A 10,632-nucleotide genomic window follows, 5' to 3' on the forward strand; every position below is an offset into this window, starting at 1 on the left:
ACCCTGACAACGTTCCCATAATGAAATTCGTCCGTGATAAGCCATATTTGATTGAATCGTTTCATGTCTATTAAAGAATACAACTTATAGAATGAGCAAATAACAGCTAGAAATTCAAGGTTACAGTTCTTCTTTGGAAATCATCTTACGAATGAAATGCATCGTCAAAGGGACCGAATTGAAGGTATTGAATATCCGTTACTCACAGATGTGTCTCGGCAAGTCGTTGCGACAGGTAATCCACTATTGAACATAGGTAAATGATGTTGTAACTTTCTGCAAATTGCGTCACGGTCGCGGTTGCCGCGAAACGACGGATTAAAGAAGAAAGAAAGGAAGACATTGGTCTACGTGCAATTGGTTGATAATTAATGAACCAGCCCACCTAATTAACTGTATCGATTTTCATCAGTGACGATGAACCTAATGCAATACCATCTGATTTATCTCCGTTAATTGTAGAATTCAACGACTCTGTAAATCGGCTATAAATACAGCAAAATCTTCAACCATGGATGTAATCATGACATGAATTGAAGACAATACGATACAGCTGGTTTTTTTAATTTTTGGCAGGATCCAGTCACCCGCTTTGATATTCCTGTCTCACCGTACATGAAATGTCTTTCTAAGAATGGTCTGTCCTGTCAATCGATCGGCAGTCTCTGCAGGTTTGGTTTATTGAGACGGCAGCTACTGTGGCAAAAGGATGCTGAGAACGCAGAATTAGGGAAACGCGAAACTTTTAACTCAGTTACTAACTGCGGAAAGTTTGATGGATTCGTACCTCAACGCTGTAATCGATGACAGACCTATAAAGTCGATAATCCGGACGTATAAATTGTTGGAGGGCTGCAACAAAGGGTTTTGTTGAGGATCACGCGTCACTGATTACCATCGAAGGTTTCATTGGAGATAATCCGAATGAGGTTTAATTTTAATTCCGCTATTTAATATCGATGTAAATATCTTAGCCTTATCCCTTATACCTGCTAAAATTCGAAAATTAATATATGATACGACGTATGTAATGTATAGCTTAGATATGTAACGTGTAAGAGAATGTAATTAAGAGAAAAATATCTCGGGATAAATCTCGAGATCGGACAATTTTTCAATATGTTATTTTTACCCGTTTATTTAGCCGATGATCTGAGTGGCGTGTCGAATTCGTTCCAACAAACGTCTGGCAGTTTTAGTTTCGGCACTTTAGTTGGAATATTCAAACGATCGTCTCGTCAGGCGATTCGACTTGACACGAAACAGAACTTCACGTTTAATTTCCAATCTAAATTCAGTAAGTATTTCGCTATTTGTCCTCATGTCTGTTAATTCTTCCCCTCGTCCCTTCCCTTCGTCCCCTCACCTATATATAAGATTGAAATCATCAACTGTTCGAAATGTGTTACGAAATAAATATCATTTGTTCTATTAATACAAAGTTATGTTTTCTCCTGGCCACTAATTCCATGCGAATTAATCACAGGATTCTCCACTATCGTAAGTATGTGTGATTTATTCTGATGGCTGTTTGTTGTAAGGATCAAAATTCCAGAATCTGACGAGATTTGTTTATTGAATTCTAGGCAAATGTCATTCAGGTATGTGAAATGAAGAAGCCGAGGTTCCAATACATCCGCTGCTTTTCGATACAACTGCGATCAAGAATGTATTCAATCGTATTCGGTACCAGATACCGCAGCTAAAGCGGTGAACGTGTGCGTGTATCGATACCATATGGATCAGATGAAATGGAAGGGTAGATTTTTCCGTTAACTTGATTGCCGCGCGATTCGCCAATACTGCGTTTTGATGAATTGAAACAAAATCATTGGGGCTATAAGCGCGTGAAACGATAGAGGAAAAGCCACGACTTGAAGGGTCCTAATTGCGTGACTAAAACGCATTAAATTCGCAGTGACGTGTTCGGAAAACTAGCCTAGGAGTCGGGTATTGGCCTCTGGTCGGCGTATCACAACAAACTACCCCAATGACGAGATGATTAAAATTTCACGGGAAGCTGCCCCGGCCGTTCGCTGCACCGAAAACCCCCTGCGATTCCGCGTTGGTGACGAGGTTCGTGGCTCGTGTGAGAGTCAAAAGGGAGAATGATTGGTACGCGACCACAACCACCCCCGTTTTTAATACACCCGCACCTGCATAGGTATACATTATAGTCGGTCCAACCACCCCGCCACCCACCCCCCCCTGATTTCTATGGTTCAGGCCTGGGTCGCTGGTGCTCTCTGACAGTATAGTATATCGGTTGTCCATCGAGCCGTGGAACTATGGATCCGCGCGCCATCCGATCTCGTCAATGTCACGACGAGCAGATTGATTCATCGATTGAATATCAACTCAGCGAGAGCTGCTAAAATAGACGTAAAAAGTAGACGCCGGACGAAGCTGACCGATCGTTCATTCACTGCGCTGCACAGGCTCGGGCCGGAAATGCGGTGCGCGGTGATTCCCGGAGAAATTGATGTTCGGGAAAATTATTTCGGCGTAATTCGGAAACGGCAAAATCGATCTACGTTTAGTTTTCTCTTATTTTTTTTCCTCCCGTCTGACTAAGTGGTTTCAAATTATGAGGCTATCGTAGAGAGAATAGAGAGAAACGATGAATTTCAAATTGTTTCAAGTATTTATTGATATGCATTGAAAATCGTTTCACCGTACTGGAACTACGTAGTTAAAAGTCTTCTCAATTATAAGACTAATTGTCAACTTTCAACGAATTTTTATATTCGACACTTTACGTTGGTTCGAAGGTCTGAATAGACCCAAAAATATTTTAAACCATTCAAATAATCCGAATACGGAACGGAGGTCTTCATGATACTTTTCATGTGCTTAGTACAACGTAATAGTGTGTATTTTTTATATTAACAATTTCAAGCGATATTGTCAGGATGAACTAAGAAAGAATAATTGAGTTCTGAAGAGGTATCTTGACTTTACTAAGGCTATATGCCATTGGAATTGCAAAACTTTGGGTCGACATATAATTTCAATTACCAATACTGTTTCGTACAGCAAGTATGGACCAGCTATAGTTTATGGATCGATTGTTTCCGTCTTTTTCCCGGATATTACAAGTTCAAATACATTTGGAAGTTGGTTTTCTTCAATAGTCAAATTAAATGGCATTTGCCTTGCGTCACATTTTTTGTAGGGAAAATTTGAAATAATTACACGACTATCCGGATGGTATGGAGACCAGAAAATCTATCATTGAACAGCGAAGTTTGTGTGCAATTGGCATTATTGACGTGAAACAGTGGAAAAAAGTAAAAAATTGGATTTTAGGAAAAACTTTGATATTTAGTCTTGATATATTTACTATATTTCTTCTTCATTTCAATGCTTCAATTAGATAGTTTATAATCATCGGTTTGCAAACTGGATAGTAATTTTCGTCCAGCTATTGTTTTATAGCACGATTTTCCAACAGTAGGTATTATACGTTTGTCCTTCATTGCCTTGTTAGATACAGTTTTGATTTTTACTTTTTGTGGCTGTTGTAATTAACTTCGAACTCAAACATATAGTTTTTGACATTTACTACGTGTTTACCGCTTTTGGTTACGTACAAGTTGCTCTGGGCATGCGTAATGAGATGTGCTCGAATTTGTGAGTTAAGGAAAGAGAACGAAAACAATTTTAGGATATTTATTTTAAACCTCTCGAGGCTTTGTTCCGAAGTAAAAGAAGCGCCGAGAAGGCTGACGAGCGGGCATTACTTGCCTTTTCGTTTTCTGTTTTTCACTCGCTCGCGCTTTTTCTCTTCACTTTTTTCTTCAATTTTTTTCACTCTCCTTCCTTCCAGGCGAGCACTTTAGATAATAACGCCGGGACGCTTAACCCGGCGAAAGGGTAAATCGGGTATTCACCTCGGAAATGATCATTTGAATTTTCACAATTTTCACCTCACGCAATTTTACTTTCAAGCCAAATGTGCTCTGAAATCTTATCCAGAGTCCAGAGGCATATTAAATTTTACTATCGTCTTCTTCGTCTATGCATACCTACCTAGATTCTACCTATTAAAGAGGAATGAAGCTGAGGTGAAGTCAAGATATCCATACTTGGATTATCAGATCGATTATCGTGATAAAAAGAATTACATACTCATGATGATACTTCTCAATACGGATATAACATGTCTGTGAAAGTCTGCAGCCCGAGCGATAAACTGACTGATTAAGCCAAGGCTTAATTCAGAAATAATTCACCATTTCAATGATTTCATCAAAGAACGCAATCACTAAATCTCAGAATATGCTCACTAAATCGAAGATGCTAACAGCAAACGAGTCTTTTGATAGCATATGGTCCCTCATTTTCATTTTTCTGGATCAGTGATCGACCGTTTCAAACAATGGCTCGATCCTTCAGAGATGGCCGCCGGAAATGACGCGGATTTCATGAGTCAATCTGCGAGGCGGCGTCGTTTCGTCTGTAATGGAACCTCAGGTAGCGGAAACGGGCGGTGATAAGAAGGCGCGGGTCAGACCACGACTGGAGGAAGAGGCTGAGACGATGGAAGGTGTGACGTCAGACGGCGGCGTCGCAGCGGCCATCTTGCGTGATAACAACTAGACCAAGCATGGACCAAGCCCGCCACCCATTACGCACCACCACCATCACCTACACCACCACCAACGGCGACGAGACATCTCTTTGTGCTTATAGCGCTTAATTTAGAAGCGCCTCCTACCGGGATTTCCCTTGAAATTTGATAAGTAGAAGCAGGCGATGCAGGGTCGGCTGGCTTTTCGTTTCGTCACCTCGTCGTCACCCCGCCAAGGAGATGACTTTGGAATCGGTGCAGTTTGTAACACGAGCATGCACTTGGGTGACAAAATTTTCATTTGGGATGCGAATGAGGAATAAAAAGACGCGATCTATACCACCGCCTGCCTGCATCGTCGACGGAGCAAATCCCCGCCTATGGGCATCACAAAAGCATTACTCCCGGAAAGCAACTAATAATAACAAACGACGCTCGACCCGAGAGGACGGTAATTCGTATAAATGATTCCGCTCCTATCGTTACAAGGGTAAGACAGAGCCGGCTCGAGCCCCTGGCTCTCGGAACACCCGGAACACCCCTGAAAATACCCCTGAAATTAGATCCAACCCTCCGAGCCAAGGTCCGAGTTGGACAAATTCTGTTAGACGAGTGAAAAATGAAGTCCCGTCGAAAGAATCAAGGCGACGGCTGTCACGCGGAGGGCTTTCGAGGAGTCGAGGTCACCGTAGATTCAAAAAAGGTCACGAAATCGGCTGCAGAAATTTATCTCAAGCAGCCAACGTCCCGTCGTAGGTAAAAAAAATGTCCAAATTATTTTTCCAATTTTCATTTAGATCCAGTTTAAACCCGGGGAACCAGTAAAGGTAGACCGGATCTCGCAAGCTCGTCGACTTGCTGACGTCACCCGAACTCACTGAGAATCGCGAATGGCGATACATGAAAACCCGGGTGTGTTTAGTTACGATACAAACATACAGCGGATGAACACACGCGCCTCGTACGTAGTTTCGTTGCACGTTGTACGCAGGAAATTATCTGTGGCGCAAGAAGATCGCGAGGGTTTGAGCTTTGGGGGATGAGAGAAAGGGAGAGGAAGAAAGGGGGTAGCTTCTAGTTCCATCCCTCTCTTCGCCGCGCACCGTTACCCAGGGGCGGTCGTCATATTGTGTTTGCTCACGCTGTTTACAACCGCTCCCACCCTCCACCCCCGTCCTGATACGATGGGAGTGAGGGGGGCTCGATCGTAAGATGCTCAATTGACAAATTCGTTTCCCTATAAATTGTTATTTGCAGACGCTAAGCTTGTCCCGGCGTAAAATTCCCGCTAAGCGGGTTTTGTGGTGGGCGTTGAATTACCTCGAGGCTGTCGTTGCCGATCTCCGAGCTTTCAGGAGATACGTGGATACGGTATTTGGGTCACGTCGTTCGGCTGGCTCCGATACCTGGAGGAAGTAAGTGATCCCGTTTCACCCTGGAGTTCGTTGGAACGCGATATAATAAAGAGCCTTGCGAATCTTTCCGCGGGAATTAATTTCGGTATAAATCCTCTGGTGGATGAAAATTCAAAAAGCCTCGTCGAAGGGAAACTACGAGCTTGCACGGAGCGAGGCAGCATCTTTGCCAAAGATTGTATAAAAGAGGTGAGGGCAGAGGTGGATTGGAAGTCGTAAATATCATCTGCTAAATAAAGCTTTATCCTCTCTCGAGTGTGGCGGGCGGCGAACCCCTTGCAGTTCGGGCATTTCCCGCGGAAAAGGAAATCAGAGACAAAGACTTGCGACGCAAGCTGGCGTCAAGATCAGGGTAACGCGTCAGGATTGAGCTTTGCACGTATCGTTTTTATCCCCAAACTGCTACGTCGAGGATAATCCGACGATATCGAACGCGAAACATGGCGTTGCAGACCTTCTTTGGCCATCGTGCTTGAAAGCTTGGACTAGAATCTGGAACCTTGTCGGTGTCCCAAAAAGCAGAGACGTGGCCCGAGATGAAAGAGCAGCGAGCAAAGCGCCACCCTTTCCGGTGGCATTCAAATGTGGCCTTTCTAGCCTTACCCAACCTTAACCGAGTAACCCTGTAGAATGTAGGAGGTATACGTAGGTATACATCCTTGCATCCTGGCCCCCTCTCGCCACCCCCGTCCCTTTCCCTTTTCGGCTGTTCCGCCCCACGACTCAACCCCTACCAAACAAATGACGCTTGAAACAAACGAAAGACGCGACGGCGTTTGTCTTTTGTCCGCTCGGTGCGTGCAGGCATGCACGGAATGCGGTAGAGAGAAAGAGAGAGAAAAGAATACATCCGCCGGATTTTTGCCTCGGTTAGCCAAACGTTTTTGCTTAATGGTTCGGGAGAGGTGGCGTTAGATTTCTGCAGGAGAAGAATTCCCCGTCCTTATTCCGAAGAAAGAACTCCCTCAAAAGACAAAAGAATGCAGCCTACTCGTTCCTCTGCGGTGAAATGGAAAAATTGCAAAACGTGAGAATGGAAAAAATATTCGCCGGGTGTTTTTTTTACACCCCTTGCTTCGTCTCGTCGCGTTTTCCGGATAATTCAAACTAAGGAAACTATAAATTTGTTTGGGGTGATTAAAGCTCGCAACATCGAAGGAGCTTGCGAAAGAGAATTTTGTCGGTAATCCGTGATAGTTTTCTAGTCGACTTTGGAAAAGAGCGATAGAAGGAAGGAAGGAAGGAAGGAAGGAAGGAAGGTAGGAAGGGACGTGCTGCTGCACTCCCGTGTTACGGAAGAAGAAGATAACGATAAAAAATCAATCGACCCCGAGAAGGTTCTTTCATGAGAAAATAATTAAGGTTTTCTATGGAGATGATGGATTCGGAGCGACTCGAGCCTGGCAAGCGCTCTGTCAACGTCGAAGGTTGACAATGGGCTCAATGGATGGAGTTTCTCCTTTATTTAAAGTAGCTTTGTGTCCTCTTCGATCCTGATCCCATTCTATTCGGGCCCCGAATGCCCCCGGGATGCAAGAAGCTAATGAAAAAAATAGTGCTCAGTCATCAAAGGAACGAGATCCATTTGACTGAGAATCCTCCGATAGAAGAAAGATTAATTATTGGAACTCGTGTAAGGATTGAAGACCGTCGCGATTTTACGTGTGATTTTATGAAAACAAAACTGCGAGAATTGCCTGAGGCAAAGTAATTTTTTATTAGATAATTTCGGGTAAAGTATGAAATACAGAGTCAGCTTGGCAGGCATCTTTTTCCGGTATTATACATTGCGCATTTGCATGCTTGCGAAAAATAAATGCAATTAAAATGTGATTCCCCCCCTTGAACAACGCGGTACTGCTTGCGGCAAAATACGGAGCAAGTATCACCCGATGCCAAATGCGGAGGGTGATGCTAATTATATCATGGAAATTGATTTTCCGGCCTTCCTAACTTCCAAACAAATACTCCGTACGATGCAAGGAATGATGAACCACAACATTGTCGGTGTTTATGGTTATTCATGGTACGCTTGCAACTTCTATGGCATCACGTTCAATTACTTTGCTACCTCGGCGAAGTTGTAGACTTGCAAAAGCTTGACGCTCTTCAGAAAGGTAGTCAAATTCACGAGGTGACAAGTTTTGATAGAATTTAAGATACCTTTCAAAAGCGAGCAGACTTATGTATCTGATCAAGACGCTGCGTTGTTATAAGTGAAACGAAACGTATCGGTTCAGACGGTAGAATAACAAGAGACACGGTCACTTTTTGGGAAAAATATTCAATGAATAATAAATTGCTGCATTCGTTCGTATTTGAAAAACAAAGTGAAAATATATCATTATTCACGAATGGGGTTCTCGATTCTTTAGTTTGCACTTTACTATCCCGAGTAGGTATAAAGTGAAAATAAATTGGATTTTTTGGTGAATAAATCAAGGTACGAAGTGAACTGAAATATTGTGAACATGGCCAAGGAAAAAATACCATTTTCTTATTTGTATAAAAAAATTGTTTTCAGTCCGAGATGATATTGTTCAAGAATATCACATTATTCTACTTTTGAAAGAACGTTTTACTTTAGATGTGTTTTATTGCAAGAAACGGTCAAGAACGCACCCTTTATTGAAGGGTGTAAGTAAGGGAGACGAAGAAAACACGTTGATCGTTCGTCCGAATCAGCCCTTGTCAAAGCACCGGTACATGAAACAAAGAGACCATTTAACGGCATTGTTTTGCTCCTCTGTCGCGATAGAAGGTGCTACCGGGCCCTTAACCACCCCTTCACCCTCGTGCCGCCTGCCCGTTTGTGGGTGGAGGTAGGGTGGTATTATTCCGAGCCATTTGTCACTCGCCCGCTCCCCTACTCGCCCCCACCCTCACCTCTGCCGCCTGCCTCCAGCCAACCAACAACCCCTTCAACTCCTTCGTTCGCACCCCGTTTTTATAGCCGTGAATTCGTGGCAATATGCCGACAAGGGGTTTACACCCTGTGGAGGAACGACGGAGCCGTGGGACGGGCCGGAAAGAAACCGGAGAGGAACAACGAGAGAAGAGCCCGAGAAAAGATTAAGAGGGTTCGAGCAGATTTTTCTCCCCTGGACCGGATTAAACGTTCTTAATCCAGATTACCATCTTCTGTTCGAGAAACGCTACGTAAGGCAGGACTAAACAAACGTGTCTTGGAGAATTGACGGATTATCAGGGTAGATTTAAAACCAGACTTGTAGGGTGGATCTGGACTTGACGCAACTGTATTTCGATGTGTCTTGATGCGCCCAATTTGCCGAGGAGGAGGAGGAGAGCTTGAGGTGTCGCCGAAAATTCGACGAATATCGCTTCGAGAGTCTGGGCCGTCACTTGCAAGTAGACATTTGTAAATCTGAACCGGTTGGAGGGAGTCGGTATTCGTATTGCGAAACGGTACTAAAAAGCGAGTTTTCAGCTGTGGAAACCGAAGATGTAATCTGCTAAAAGTCTGCTTAATTATGAGCAGTAGCTCGAGCAATGGGAGCAGGACTTTTCTCTGTTTTTGGACTTTTCCATTAGCTGGATGAATCGTTAGTCTTTTGTTGACTTTTATTGGGGGATGCTCTGGTAGCGGCGGCGATGCTGCCAGTGGCGTTGGAACGCAGCCTGCCTCGGGGGGGGGGGGGGGGGGGGGGGGGATCCCCGGTTCGCTGTGCGCTTGGCCGAGTCGGCGGGCCTGATTAATAAACTAAGGCTCCCGAGTCTTGTTTCGCTAGGCGGACAATATGTTACGCAATCGAGATTGCCAGAATTATATCTACCGTGATTGATGGCCTTTGGAACGCTACCAGCGTCCCAACCTCCACATCTGATTTCATGCTTTCTTAGCAACGGTAGAACAGTTTCTCAATAATTAAAAATGGGAACGTACAAGTTTACGATCAGTCGACGTCTATAAACCAACGCACTTACAGTTGTTTGTCCAACTAGGTACCTACTATTCATGGACTGAAAAATCTGTCTAACCTTGAAACATTGTCACTTTTCAGAATGCTTCTACTCCTCGGCCACCGCACTTCAACATCGCTCCTGAATGCACCGCAAGCCAGTGCTTGATGACAGCTTAAATGGTTGAGGGAATCACCTGAACCTCAGCGACGATATCTCAAAGTTTGCCGGAGTGGGTTGCTCGGTCGTAATTCAGTGGTCGTTGCGTTCAGTAGGTTGGTAAATCCAGTGGAAGGAACGGTGGATGAGCCTGGAGAAGTATGGACAGTGAAGAAGAAATAAAGCTGGGACCGAGTAGGTATTTGGATTGGTACAACCCTATTCTATCGAATCTACTTGAGGGTTAATTTTCTGGTCAGTTGGTCGCTTCTGGCTCTTCGGGGTTATAGCTGCGATCTCGAGACCGTAACAGCCCCTACTTCGACCATACGAGAAGAGCCCTACATAAATATCCGGAATTAGCCATTTCTCGTGTTCTCTTGACCGAGCCTGCTCTTGTGGGTGAAGGATGCCTGCGGGAGGAGCTCGGGATGTTGGGGAGGGGCTCTTCGATCACTTGACCGATTAAGGACCAAGGGATTCCCTTCCACCAATCGTCTCACCCGATCTCAAACTCACAAGGGGTATCTGAGTCATCCTGGATTAGTCTACATACAAATCTCA

The sequence above is a fragment of the Diprion similis genome, chromosome 2, assembly GCF_021155765.1.
Source record: "Diprion similis isolate iyDipSimi1 chromosome 2, iyDipSimi1.1, whole genome shotgun sequence".
Classification (NCBI taxonomy): domain Eukaryota; kingdom Metazoa; phylum Arthropoda; class Insecta; order Hymenoptera; family Diprionidae; genus Diprion; species Diprion similis.